Below are 15,235 nucleotides of genomic sequence, written 5' to 3' on the forward strand. Positions count from 1 at the left end.
AGAGGTGCGAGATTCAAACTTCCTGCGCTCCTCTCTCCCCTCCTCTTCCTGTTCTGCACGAGCACCCTGCTGCACCGTCCAGCACCAGCTCCTAAGTCCCCCTAATCGTCATCCATCACCCTCCTGCACCCATCGCCCTCCAGGTAGGTTAGGGTCAGTGTAGGAAGGGCACCGTTAGGCAGGAATAGAAGGGAAAAGTTAGTTAGGAAAAAAAAGCACTTTTATCTAAACTTTTTTGTTTCAGCTTTCAGACCCTAGACCCCCCCTGCCAATTGCCATCCCCAATCCCCCCGAACCACCACCCGGTGGCTGGACGCCGGTCAGTGAGGCCGAGATGAGGACATTTTGGGGCATATGGGTCTAGTGCAAAAACCCAGTGTCAGGCAATACTGGAGTGGGGACATCCTCTACCCGACCCCACTCTACAGTATAGCCATGACACGCTCCCGGTTTGAGGCCATCCGGAAATGTCTGCATTATTCCGATAATGCAGCATGTCCCCCCCGAGGTGATCCTGCCTATGACCGTCTGTATAAGATACGGCCGGTCATCGATCACTTTGGGGCCAAATTTGAGCAGGCCTACGTACCTGGAAGGGAGGTCGCGGTTGATGAGTCTCTCGTTGCGTTCAAGGGGAGACTCAGTTTCCGCCAATACATTCCCACTAAGCGGGCGAGGTATGGCATGAAGCTATATAAAATTTGTGAGAGTGCCTCAGGGTACACTTACAAATTTTGTGTGTACGAGGGGCGAGATTCCCGTATTCAACCCCCAGAATGTCCCCCCACTCTGGGTGTTAGCGGGAAACTCGTGTGGGACCTTATGTACCCACTGCTATATAAAGGTTACCACTTGTACGTGGACAACTTTTATACTAGCATTCCCTTGTTCAGGTCCCTTGCCGCCAGATCCACGTTCGCTTGTGGGACCGTGCGGAAAAATCAACGCGGCCTCCCTGCCCACCCCCTCCAGGTACCTATCCCCAGGGGTGAGACCCGTGCCCTTACCAGTGGAAACCTGTTGCTGGTCAGGTATAAGGACAAGAGGGATGTCCTTATGCTGTCCACAATCCACGGTAATGGCATCACCCCTGTCCCTGTGCGAGGTACCGCGGCAAAGGTCCTCAAGCCCGATTGTATCGTCGACTACAATCGGTATATTGGAGGAGTTGATCTCTCTGATCAAGTCCTCAAGCCATATAACGCCATGCGCAAAACCCGGGCATGGTACAAAAAAGTTGCGGTCTACTTGGTACAGGTTGCCATGTACAACTCTTTTGTACTATCCCGAAGCGCTGGCAGCACAGTGACATTCCTCCAATTCTATGAGGCAGTCCTCAAGGACCTGTTCTTTTCGGACCGGGAAAGAGCAGGCCGGAGTACCTCGGGAATTGGAGGCGCCCGGATCGTCCCTGGACAACATTTTCCAGGTGTGGTCCCCCATACTGGAAAGAAGGGACGAACCCAAAAAAGATGCAGAGTGTGTCACAAGAGGGGGATACGGAAGGACACCACCACTCAATGTGACACTTGCCCCGATCATCCGGGCCTCTGCATTATCGATTGCTTCAGGGAGTATCACACTTCCATGGAGTACTAAATTTTTATAATCTCCAACAATCCCCTAGAGAACATAAAAAACTATGGCTCTCAGACTTTGGAGACACGGAAACAAATTTTTTTTTTCAAAAAATATTAGTTTTAGTGCAGGCATCCTCAAACTGCGGCCCTCCAGATGTTGTAAAACTATAACTCCCAGCATGCCCAGACAACCTACAGCCATCAGCAGGGCATGGTGGGAATTGTAGTTTTACAACATCTGGAGGGCCGCAGTTTTAGGATGTCTGCTTATTGTTTCCAAAGTCTGAGAGCCATACATATTGGGCATCGCCGCGTCCGTATAAATCTTCTCTATAAAAGTAACATGTAACCCAACCCCCCCGGATGAACATCGTGAAAAAAAAAAAAAGTGTTAAAAACAATCAATTTTTGGACACCTAACATCACAAAAAGTGTAATAGCGAGCGATCAAAATGTCATATGCACCACCAATTAGTGCCAATTAAACCGCCATCTCATCCTGCAAAAAATGAACCCCTACATTAGATAGTCGCCTAACTAAAAAAAAAAAAATTTTAGCTCCCAGTCTATGGAGATACTAAAATAATTTTTGGGGGTTCCTAAAATGATAATATAGTGTAAAATCTAAATAAATTCTAAAATGTAGACATATTAGGTATCGCCGCGTCCGTAAGAATCTTCCCTATAAAAATAACATTTTACCAAACCTCTCGGATGAACAGCGTTAAAAATATAAAATAAAAACGGTGCCAAAACACCTATTTTTGGGCAAAATTTCCATTTGAATCCTTTTTTTCCGGTAATAAAGCAAGGGTTAACAGCCAAACAAAACTAAATATTTATGGCCCTGATTCTGTAGTTTGCAGAAACACCCCATATGTGATCGTAAATGGCTATATAGCCACACGGCAGGGCATAGAACGAAGGGTACTTCATATGGTTTCTGGAAGGCAGATTTTGATGGACTGTTTTTTTTTACACCATGTCTCATTAGAAGCCTCCCCTGATGTAGCCTAGACTAGAAACTCTAAAAAAGTGACCCCATCTAAGAAACTACACCCCTTAAGGTATTCAAAAGTTACTTTACAAACTTTGTTAACCCTTTAGGTGTTCCACAAAACTAAATAGCGATTGTAGAAACAATTTTAGAATTTAAATTTTTTGTTACCTTGCCTCAAAAAAGTGTAATATAGAGCAACCAAAAATCATATTTACCCCTAAAATAGTTCCAAAACAACAACCACCTTATCCCGTAGTTTCCTAGATGGGGTCACTTTTATGGAGTTTCTACTCTAGGGGTGCATCAGGGGGCTTGAAAGGGTACATGGTGTGAATAAACCAGTCCAGCAAAATCTGCCTTCCAAAAACCCTATGGCCTTCCCCTTCTTTTATGTCCTGCCGTTTAGCCAAATAGTAGTTTACGACCACATATGGGGTGTTTTTACAAACTACAGAATCAGGGCAACCCATATTGAGTTTTGTTTGGCTGTTAACCCTTACTTTATTGCTGGAAAAAATGGGTTAAAATGGAAAATTTTCCAAAAAATAGAAATTTCTAAATTGGTTCTCCATCTGCCATTAACGCTTGTGGAACACCTAAAGGGTTAACAAAGTTTGTAAACCCAGTTTTGAATACCTTGAGGGGTGTACTTTTTTAGGTGGAGTCACTTTTTTAAAATTTCTATTCATGGGGTGCAAGGGGGGGCTTGAAATGGGACATGGTATAAACAAAACCAGTCCTGCAAAATCTGCCTTGCAAAAACCATATGGTGTTCCCCTCCTTCTATGTCCTCCCGTTTGGCCAAACAGTTGTTTACGACCTCCTGGAAAAAATTGATTATATTGGAAAATTTTTGTATTTCTTTGTAAAATTCAGAGAAGCAGTCGGATCGAATTTTTCAGAACTGCGCTCATCACTAGTTATATTTTTACAGGTTATAGTTATTAGATTTCTGGAGATCATTGATCCACGGAGTTAGGCTCTTTCACAAGAGAGGAAGCCGTGCATGGAATCCGCTGCGTGAAAGACAGCCAAACCCCGCTCCGGACAGCAGAGACACGGAGCATTAACATGATTGATAATGCTCCGTGCCTCTCTGTGACCTTTTTACTACAAAATCAAAGTGAGATAAAGTTGTCACCGTGATTTTGTAGTAAAAAGATCACAGAGAGGCACTGAGCATTATCAATCATGATAATGCTCCTTGTCTCTGCTGTCTGGAGCCGGGTTTGGCATTCTTTTACACAGCAGATTCCACGCACGGCATCCACTCGTGTGAAAGACCCCTTATTCTGGTTGCCTGAATGGATTGGGAAGGAATGAGCAAAATTGGCTTCCTGTTTTTTTTGCCTTCTTATGGATCAACTTGCAGGATAACAGGCTGAACTGGATGGACAGATGTCTTTCTTAAGCCTTATAAGTTATGGGGTCATTAACTATACTGAAATACACCTATATTAGGCATTTTTCAAGTGCAGATGGGCCTCTATCTGTGACTTTTCCCCACTCACGTCAGGTCTAAAATAGTTTTAGACGTAGAAAATGGTCTAAATGTAAGACAGCAAGGAAGATGGTGCTGGATGCACCGAAGTTAAGGAGAGGTCTGTGCCTCTTCATAACTTCGGCAGATCCACCACCAGCTATGGGTCTAAAACGCCGGTCTTAGTAAATGTGCCTCTATGTTACTATATTCTGATCCGTCACAAGAACAAAAAATAAAGAAGAAAACGCACATTTGGCATCCCTTTCAACCATTTCCTCCTGAGATCTGTTATTTTAGAAGGAAAAAAAAAGACTTTTTCATCTAAAATAACTAAAGATGAGCAAATTTCAAAAAAATTTGATTCGGCCGATCCGAATTTATTTGTGGCGAATCGCGTTAATAAAACGGCTATTTCCTGGCGGCAGAGAGCCTTTATAGTGATGTAGAACACTGTGCCTTGAAGTAACACGCATAGGGAGTCTGCTGTGGTGGTGAAACAATTCTGTGAGTCAGTATGAAATGCAGATCTCAGGCGTCGCTCTTAGAATCACTGCACACTTTACTTATTTGGGCAGTTACGGTGCCAAAACTGGCCAAACAACTCAAGTATGAACTCAGCCTTACAGGTCAATGTTAGCATACAGACGAAGCATACTCCTTTTATACTGTCGGCAGCTGATTCCACATACGGTAGATGTTTACAGAACCTGTTCTATTAAACGCTTATATAAGTAGAACCCCCCGACAGAGTGGAGAGGGTGTCAGCAGTAAGTTTGTGTTGATGTCACTGATTATTTTGCCCTTCCTCTGATCCGTCAGAACAATAACCCACAAAAAACTGATCCTGTCTGTGGAGCATCTGCCTTCACTCAGACAGCATTTGGTCAGTAATCCATCAGTATTGCTAAAGCCCAAAAAAAACAGGAGTGGATCTAAAACAGAGATGACATGTGAATGGAATATTTGCATGTCTTCTGTGTTTTGTACCCACTCCAGCTTTTGGCTACCAAATCATAAGCCAATTCTGATGCAAAATAGGGACCATGTCATGCAGGCCTTACAGCTGTTACATAGACAGTATCCGTTGTGCGTCTTATTTTTCCTTCCTTCTGACAGACCAGAAGAAGGGTCAAATAAATGATGATGTCAGCCAGGCCGAAAGGCAAAATAGTGGCCCAGTCATGAAGTGGGGAGGGTGGGAACAGCATGATAAGACCACAGAGTGGCCCAATGACAGAATCTGCAGGTGGCAGCAGCATCAGGAGGAGGCCACAGAGTGGCCTAATGACAGTGTGAAGGTGACAGCAGCATCAGGAGGCCAAAGAGTGGCACAATGACAGTGTGGAGGTGGCAGCAGAATCAGGAGACCACAGAGTGGCAAGGTGACATAGTGTGGAGGTGGCAGCAGCATTAGGAGACTACAGAGTGGCAAGGTGACATAATGTGGAGGTGGCAGCAGCATCAGGAGACCATAGAGTGACCCATTGACAGAGTGGGGAGGTGGGTGGCAATACCAGTACCAGCTGAAGATAGTGGGTGAAAGAAGGAGCACTTGGCATCAGATGTGTGGCATCAGGCGGGTGGCAGCATCAGAATAGTAGCTGAGGCAGGTAGCCAGAAGAAACCGATCTCTTTTGTTAAAGTGTTGGTGTGGCACCATGGATGATCTAGTCTGATGCATCAGGCATTGGTGGGTGGAAATCCTGGCTGATCCACTCCTTATTCATCTTGACAAAGGTCAGTCTTTCCACATATTGGGTGGACAGGCGAGTTCTTCTTGGGGTAACTATGGCCCCCGCCGCACTAAACACCTGCTCTGATGCCACACTACTGGCCAGGCAGGGCAGCTTTTCCAGGGCAAACTCTGCCAGTTGCGGCCACAAATCCAGTTTGGCTGCCCAGTAGTCCAGCGGATCTTCAATGTGGGGTGGCAGGGTGCTGTCCAAGTATGCCACCACCTGCTGGTTCAGGTCCTGCTCCAGTCAACCATTCAAGAACAGCTGATCATGAACGATCGCTAGATGACACTGGGAGCTCAGGCCTCTCGCTGCGACTCCTGCTGCCACGCCCCCTTACTCTGCTGCGACCTGTGCCTGAGCCAGAAACATTTAGGCCTCTGCCACTTTCCTGTGCAGGGTGTAAGAAGGTGCAAGGAATCATCGTAGATGATAGGTATGTGTCACCAAGGTTCCTGGCCTCGGTGGAGTAAGAGCCAGTTTTCTGTGTCAGCAGCAGTTGCTGTTTCACACCTTGCTAGCTAGTATGGCTGGAAATAGCTGATCTGTAATGGCTCTTATTGGGAGTAGTCAAAGTGCTGGGTGGGTGTCTACTCCCCGCAGTCCAGGCAAGGTTTTGGCAGCACCTGGCTGTCCATAAATAGGCAGCTGGGCTCAGCAGAGATGTCTCTGTTTTTGGGATCTGAGGCTTTGTGCCGTGCTGGAGGGCTGAGAGCCGCACACTGGGGAAACAGGCCCCCTAAAACCTGCTGTGGACTACTGGAGGCATAACTGCCAGCAAGGTGACTTGTGTTATATGAACTTTCCATTGTGTGTGAATTAACACCAAGACTGCAAAGTTACGTGCTGCTTTGTGCAATTGCCTCAAGTGTGAATAAACACTGACATTTTGGGTTAAGAACTTGTATTTTGCCTCTGTACTGCGCCCGCTTACCATATCTTCCAGCGGGAAACCCCACATTTTGTGGAGGAAGCGGGCAGAAGCAGTGAGGTTGGCGCAAATGCCGATATTTTGGGTTTCTGAATTTTTTAGGCACGGTTGTATGTCAAACATTAAACCAGCTGTATTACAACCAGTGCCCCACGACAAAATGGAGGCTAATCTGCAGCAGCAAGAGACAAACCTGCAGCAACACGAGGCTAATAAGCAGCAGCAGGAGACTAACCAATTGCTGCTACAACACGTGATGGCTTTGCAGACAGCAGGAGCAACCCCGTGCATCCACGATGCCCGGAAAGCAGATTTCTAAGATGACTCCGCAGACGATATCGAAACGTACCTGCCGATGTACGAGAAAGTGGCCATCAGGGAAAAGCTACCCGATGACCAGTGGACTGAGGTTGTCGCACCATTCCTGCCATCCGATTCCCAGCGGGTGTATTTCGACTTGCTAGACGATCAAGCGGCTGACTACCAAAAAGTAAAGGGTGAGATTTTGGCAAGACTAAGGGTGAGTGTGTTGGTTCAGGCCCAACGGGTACATCAGTGTGGGTTTAAGCCGGCTGAGCCTGCGAGGACCCAGTATTATGACTTACTCCACCTCTTGCAAAAGTGGCTACAGCCTGATGTGCTGATTCTCACGGCTATGATGGATAGACTATTGGCTGATATCTTCTGGAGGGCTCTGCCACCCCCTCTCCAGCGCTGGATCGGCCAAGTGTCTCTTGGCAACGCCCTAGAAATGGTGCAGCGCTACAAGGCTACTGAGACTGTTACAGGTGGTTCTTTTGGGAGGGGGGCAGTCAAACCCCGTAGATTTCCATCCCAGACCCTTTCGACTTGTACCAACCAAACCCACCCGGGGTGTACCCTCTACGGACCTGGCTCCGATAGTCTGCTGGCGGTGTCAGGAGCTGGGCCATGTAAGAGCTGACTGTTTCCATTAGGTGGAACCCATGGATACTAACTATGGCTACCGTCAGTCGCTATATGCCAGGAAGCTGTGTGCAGCAGGTACCCCACCCCAAAAACTCTAAACCACTTGTGCCAGGTGGGGGTAAGAGACACTCCAGCGGAGGCTCTGCTGGACTCAGGGAGTCTGGTGTACCTAGTAAGGGCTCCCCTGGTACAGTCAGCAGAGTATACTGGCCGGAAAGCTGGGGTCATGTGCATCCATGGAGACTTAAACGACTATCCCACCGCCCTGGTGTCTCTAACCACAGGGGCTGGCAGATGGACTCACAAAGTGGCAGTTGCCCCAAATTTGCACTACGAACTTATAATAGGGAGAGACTTCCCAGGCTTCCCGACACTGTGGCCTGCTATGAGAGTGACTGATACCCATGAGACAGGGGTAACCCTAGCAGAGTGGCCCGGCTAAGGGGGGAGACTAGAACCCTGGGAACCTGAGACCGAAGGGCCAGTGGTAGGGGTGACCGCCACTTTGGTGGAATAGTAGAAGACAACCCTGCTAAGTGTAATGGTGGGAGACGTGAAGGACTTGCCGCCGGATCCTAAATTGGCAGACCTCAATGTCTCTGGGGATAATTTTGGCACCGCCCAACGTAGGGACCCAACCCTATCCCGCGCCTGGGAAAATGTGTTATTAGTAGATGGTGAACCACAACAACCTGGGGCAGAGTCAGTGTTTCCCCATTTTGTGGTTCATGTGGATATGTTGTATCGGGTAAACCAATTATAGGGTGAGCCTTTTTTAACAGTTGGTGGTCCCCAAGGCTTATTGCAAGCTTGTGTTAGATCTAGTCAACCAACATGTTCTCGGGGGTCACCTGGGGCTGCAGAAAACTCGTATTCAACATCGGTTTTACTGGCCCAGCATATTCAAAGAAGTGGAAGAGTTTTGTAAGTCTTGCCCGACCTGCCAGATAACTAGCCCCCAGCCACATTTCCGTAGTTCCCTAGTACCTTTCCTGATTAGCGAAGTACCGTTTGACCGAATAGCTATAGACCTCATAGGCCCAGTACCGAAGTCCGCCAGAGGGCATCAACACATCTTAGTGCAGTGCGCCAGTCCTGCAGGGTGAGCGAATGTGAGGTCACAGGGGTAGTTAACAAACCGAGGGTTGCTCTTGGGCAGGCATACAGCAGTGATGGAGAGGCTGGCACATGGATCCTCTGGGGCACTCTGTGTATAGGGACCAGGCCAGGTGGTAGGTGAGGTGCCCTGAGTGTTGTAGATTTAGTGTGCCTGTGGCAAGATCCCTTAAAGTTCGTGACGCCAGTGCCGGTAACGGTGGCACACCGATTTGTTGTAGGAATAACTGAGGTACACAAAGTTGCAGTGAACCAGAACTTCTTTTTACTGAACAGTTCAACTATATACAGTCTTCAGTTAGTTCCATATGTATCATGTTGAATACAGGCAGGCTTCATACAAATGGCAGGCAAAGTCTTTGCAACATACTCAGAGGGTATAACACTTACAGATCAGGCTGTACTTTCCTCAGATCCTGTCTGGCTTTCACCAAGGCCCGTATGCCCTATTGCTGGCTTTATCCTTGGGTAGGGAAAACTTCCTAAGGTATATATCTTCTTGCTGTAAATATCCTTCTGCCCTTCAGCTTTCTATTTGGCTAGATAAAAGTGGCTCTGCACTGTACTTGGTAAGGTGCTATATATCCTCAGGAGGTAACTTCTTCCCCTGGATTAACTTCTGAGCTTACTCTTGCTCAGGGACCTCAGGCAGGCTAGCCTGAGCTACTTAGCCTCCTGGATTAGACTGAACTAACTCTTTCCTGTCTGGGCCTAACTATATATACTAGGGGTTCCCTAGCGCCCTCTACAGCTTTAGAGGAGAAATTACACCCCTAACAGGCCTGGTACACAGGAATTAACATGGCATTACACATTACAATGCAATATAAAATACAATAGCAATTTCCCACAGGAGGTGGGACAACATGACCCTTAGTAGTGCTCACCCTTACGTAGTGGGACACTACATTAGTCATTCTAAACTATGCCACTCGGTGTACGCGGAGGCGGTGCCACTGCGACATACCTCTGCCAAACTCATAGTTAAGCAGTCAATAGAGATGTTTTCCCGAGTAGGACTACCTAAAGAGGTTCTGACCGACTAATGGACCCCTTTTATGTCCATGGTGATGAGGGAACTCTGTAAGTTGTTGCACATAAAACAACTACGGACGTCCGTTTACCATACGCAAACAGATGGTCTGGTAGAACGGTTTAACCAAACATTAAAAAATATGTTGAAAAAGGTAGTGTCTAAAGATGGGAAGGACTGGGGCCTCCTTCTGCCCTATCTCATGTTTGCAGTGCGAGAGGTACCCCAGGCCTCTACTGTGTTCTTGCTCTTCGAACTGCTATATGGCAGACACCCTCACAGGCTCTTGGACGTGGCCAAAGAGGCGTGGGAACAACAACCCACTCCACATAAAAGTGTCATTCAGTACGTTACCCAGATGCAAGATCGGATAGAGACAGTGTTGCCTCTTGTTAGGGAGCATATGGAGGCAGCTCAGCAAGCCCAGAGTTGGGTCAATAATCGGCAGGCTCGGGTCCGGATCTTTAACCCGGGTGATCAGGTTTTGGTTCCGGTGCCGACCGTGGACAGCAACTTCCTGGCTAGAAGGCAGGGGCCCTACGAGATACTCGAGAAAATTGGAGATGTAAACTACAAGGTACACCAGCCAGGGCGGCGAAAGCCAGAGCAGGTTTACCATGTGAATTTACTCAAACCGTGGAAAGATAGGGAAACCTGTACAGAAGACAGCCCGCGGCCAGTTTTTCTAGGAGAAGAGGTACCGGACCCTCTGTCTGATGCAAGAGAGGCGGCTGCCACAGTAAAAATTGCTGACAGCCTCTCCTCTAAACAGACTCAGGAGGCCAGGGAGTTCATTAGTCGGAACACAGATGTGTTTTAGGACCTCCCTGGACGACCCTTCCATAATCCAGCATGACATTGTCACTGAGCCTCAGGCAAAAGTCTGATTAAAACCATACTGGGTGCACGAGGCTTGGTGACAAGCCATATCGGAGGAGGTGCAGCTAATGTTGCAGCTAGAGGTCATTGAGGAGTCAAAAAGTGAGTCGGCCAGTCCTATAGTATTGATACCCAAATCGGACGGAACATTGTGGTTTTGTAACGACTTTCAAAAACTTAACAAGGTTTCCAAATTCGATGCCTATCCCATGACCCTGGTGGATGAGCTCAAAGAGAGGTTAAGACAAGCTTAGTATTTTTCTGTTTTGGACCTCACGAAAGGGTACTGGCAGGTGCACTTAATGGAGGCTGCCAAAGAGAAAAATGCCTTCAGTATGCCTGAGGGGCTGTATCAATACAAGGTCTTACCCTTTGGTCTGCATGGCACCCCCGCCACTTTTCAGCGACTAATGGACATTGTGCTTCGTCCACATCGTCGGTATGCTTCGGCTTACCTGGACCATATTGTCATCCACAGTACCGACTGGGAAAGTCACCTACCCAAAGTGCAGGCTGTAGTGGAGTCCCTTCGGAAAACTGACCTAACCACTAACCCCCAAAAAATGTGCAATAGGTTTAGAAGAGACCTGGGGTATGTCATTGGGCGCAGAGTCATCAAACCCCAAGTGAACAAAATAGAGGCGATACGGAATTGGCCCCGACCTGTCACCACTAGGCAAATAAAGTAATTCCTGGGAATAGTGGGCTATTACATGAGGTTTGTTCCCCACTTTGCTACTCTAGCCGCGCCCTTGACAGGGCTCTTGAAGGGACGAAATTCAGTAATGGTTCGCTGGGATGATCGGGCGGAAGAGACTTTTGCAGCTTTGAAGTCGGCCCTGTGTGGGTCACTGGTTTTGGTGACGCCCGACCTCAAGAGGGAGTTTGTGGTACAAACGGATGCCTCTGAAGTAGGCCTCGGTGCTGTACTGTCTCAGAAAGTCAACGGGGAGGAGCATCCCATTGTCTTCCTAAGCCGCAAGCTTACCCCAGCCGAAATCAGGTACAGTGTAGTGGGGAGAAAGAGTGCCTGGCTATCAACTTGGCACTTGAGTCTCTCCACTACAATTTGTTGGGGAGAAAGTTCCGCCTGGTGAGTGACCACTCCCCTCTCAAGTGGATGAGCCAGGCCAAAGAGAGAAATGCCCGAGTCACCAGGTGGTTCCTGTCCTTACAGAACTTTAAGTTCTCCAGGGAACACAGGGCAGGCAGCTTGCAGGGAAACGTGGATGCCCTGTCCCGAGTGTCTGGTGTGTGTTCACCCCCTCAGGGTTAAACAAAGGGGGGAGGTATGTAAGAAGGTACAAGGAATCATCATAGATGATAGGTATGTGTCACCGAGGTTCCTGGCCTCGGTGGAGTAAGAGCCAGTTTTCTGTGTCAGCAGCAGTTGCTGTTTGACACCTTGCTAGCTAGTATGGCTAGAAATAGCTGATCCGGGACAGCTCTTACTGGGAGTACTCAAAGTGCTGAGTGGGTGACTACTCCCCACGGTCCAGGCCGGGTGTTGGCAGCACATGGCTGTCCTTAAATAGGCAGCTGGGCTCAACAGAGATGTCTCTGTTTTTGGCATCTGAGGCTTTGTGCCGTGCTGGAGGGCTGAGAGCCGCATGTTGGGGAAACAGGCCCCCTAAAGCCTGCTGTGGACTACTGGAGGCATAACTGCCAGCAAGGTGACTTGTGTTATATGAACTTTCCATTGTGTGTGAATTAACACCAAGACTGCAAAGTTACATGCTGTTTTGTGCAATTGCCTCAAGTGTGAATAAACACTGATGTTTTGAGTTAAGAACTTGTATTTTGCCTCTGTACTGCGCCCGCTTACCCTATCTACCAGAGCGAAACCCCACAAGGACCTGGTACTTCTCTGTCTGACATAATGTTAGATCAAATAAATAAATAAAAAGGAAATTAAAACACCCCAAAAAAGTCTGCAATTTTCTCCAAAAAGGGCTTTAGAACATATAACTGCACCGCTGCACCGTATTTTTCGCCTTATAAGTCCTCATGCACACGACCATTCCGTTTTTTGCGGTCAGCAAATTGCGGATCCGCAAAACACGGAAGCGTTCATTTGCCTTCTGCAATTTGTGGAACGGAACGGGCGGCCCATTGTAGAAATGCCTATTCTTGTCCGCAAAATGGACAAGAATAGGACATGTTATATTTTTTTTGCGGGGCTACGGAACGGAGTGAATGGGTCCGCATCCGAGCCGCAAAAAACTGCGGCTCGGATGCGGACAAAAAAAACGTGTGCATAAGGCTTAAGAGGCACTTTTTCCCCCCAAAAGTGGGGGGAAAGTGGCAGTGCGTCTTATGGGGTGAATACTGCCATCTAGGCCTCATGCACATGACCGTATTTTGTTTCCTTGTCCGTTCCAATTTTTTTGCTGATAGGATGCGGACCAATTCATTTCAATGGATCCGCAAAAAAAACGGACAGCACACCATGTGCTGTCCACATCAGTATGTCTGTATATCCGTATGTCAGTATGTCCGTAGCCCCGCAAAAAAAATAGTGCATGTCCTATTTTTTTTCTAGTTTAGAGACAAGAATAATCATTATTACAATGGATCCGCAAAAAAAAATGGATGCCATACGGACGTCACACGTTTTTTTTTTGCGGATATGCAATTTGCGGACCGCAAAACACATACGGTCATGTGAATGAGGCCTTACACTGATATATCGCTGACACAGCGCGGCCGGCGGTGTATCAGCGCCTGCTTCATTCATAAAGTGGGAGGAGCAGGCGCATGACGTAATGAATGACGTCACGTTGCCGCAGCCCGCCAGGTCTGCCTACAGAAGTTTCGAGTGAGCACCGTACTAAATGGATTTCTTTATGCTGCAGAGGATTACTATAGTTCAAAACAGCGCCAATGCCTACACGTTACCTATTAATACTACAGTGAGTGGGGCCCGATGTAATAGAATACAGTGACTGCACCGGGCCCCGCTACCATTACAACACCAGATGCCGGCCCCCACCCCCTGTATTGGGGGTCATTCACTATTTTATACAGGGACACTATAATGGGGGAGATCTGTGAATGACACTGTTATAGGGGGAATCTGTGGATGACACATATATTGCATAAGATGATTTATATGTGTCACCTACAGTTCCCCCCCCCATAGCAGTGTCATTCACAGATCCCCCCCATAGCAGTGTCATCCACAGATCCCCCTATAACACTGTCATCCACAGATCCCCCATAACACTGTCATCCACAGAGCCCCCCCATAACACTGTCATCCACAGAGCCCCCCCATAACACTGTCATCCACAGAGCCCCCCATAACACTGTCATCCACAGATCCCCCATAACAGTGCCATCCACAGATCCCCATAACAGTGCCATCCACAGATCCCCATAACAGTGCCAATTACAGAACCAATAACAGTGACATCCACAGAACCAATAACAGTGCCATCCACAGATTCCCATAACAGTGCCATCCACAGATTCCCATAACAGTTCCATCCACAGATCCACATAACAGTGCCATCCACAGATCCCCATAACAGTGCCATCCACAGATCCCCATAACAGTGCCATCCACAGATCCCCCCCATAACACTGTCATCCACAGTCAGATCCCTCATAACAGTGTCATCCACAGATCCCCATAATAGTGTCATCCACAGACCACCATTAGTTCAAAACCCACCAAAAGCACACCTTTTGGTTAAAAATATTTTTTTTTGTATTGTCCTCCTCTAAAACCTAGGTGAGTCTTATAAGGCAAAAAAGACTGTATATTTTTGCCACTAATACACGCCAAAAAGGGCTGTAATTTTCTCACTTCACCACACAATGGCAAATACTTTTTTTGTGCCACTAACACACGCCAAAAAGGGCTTTAGAACATATAACTGCACCGCTGAACGGCAAATAATATATTTTTTTTTGCTACTAACACACGCTGTGACACAGCGAGTTTTTTTTTATGGGAGGGCAGGTATTTTCCTCCCAACATGTGCAGCTGGGCTGGTTTCCAGCCAGTTGAGCTCAAATACCGGACCGGAGTTTAAGTGCCGTTCTGGGTTTTGGCAGCACCTGGTTGTTCTTTAATAGGCAGCTTTGCTCAGAGCCAGTGCTATGTCTGTGTATGAGGCTTGTAGCTGGATGCATGTCTGCGACCTGTCTGGGAGGACAAGGGAACAACATCCAGGACTGGGACTCTTTATATGGTACCCGCAGCATGGTGTGAAGTTAACACCAGGACTTGACCTTCTTATGCGGTACCTGCAGCAAGGTGTGAATATAACACTGAACTGTTCAAGTTAAAGACTTTGTTGTTGCCTTTATGCTGCGTCCGCTAACCTGCCTACCAAAACGAATCCCCACAGCGCCAAAAAGGGCTTTAGAACATATAACTGCACCTCTAACCAGCAAATATATATTTTTTTGCCACTAATACACACCAAAAAGGGCTGTAATTTTCTCACTTCACCACACAATGGCTAATAAGGCTTTTTTTCCACTAATACAAGTAAAAAAATGCTTTAGAACATATAACT

The sequence above is a fragment of the Bufo bufo genome, chromosome 3 (assembly GCF_905171765.1).
Source record: "Bufo bufo chromosome 3, aBufBuf1.1, whole genome shotgun sequence".
Classification (NCBI taxonomy): domain Eukaryota; kingdom Metazoa; phylum Chordata; class Amphibia; order Anura; family Bufonidae; genus Bufo; species Bufo bufo.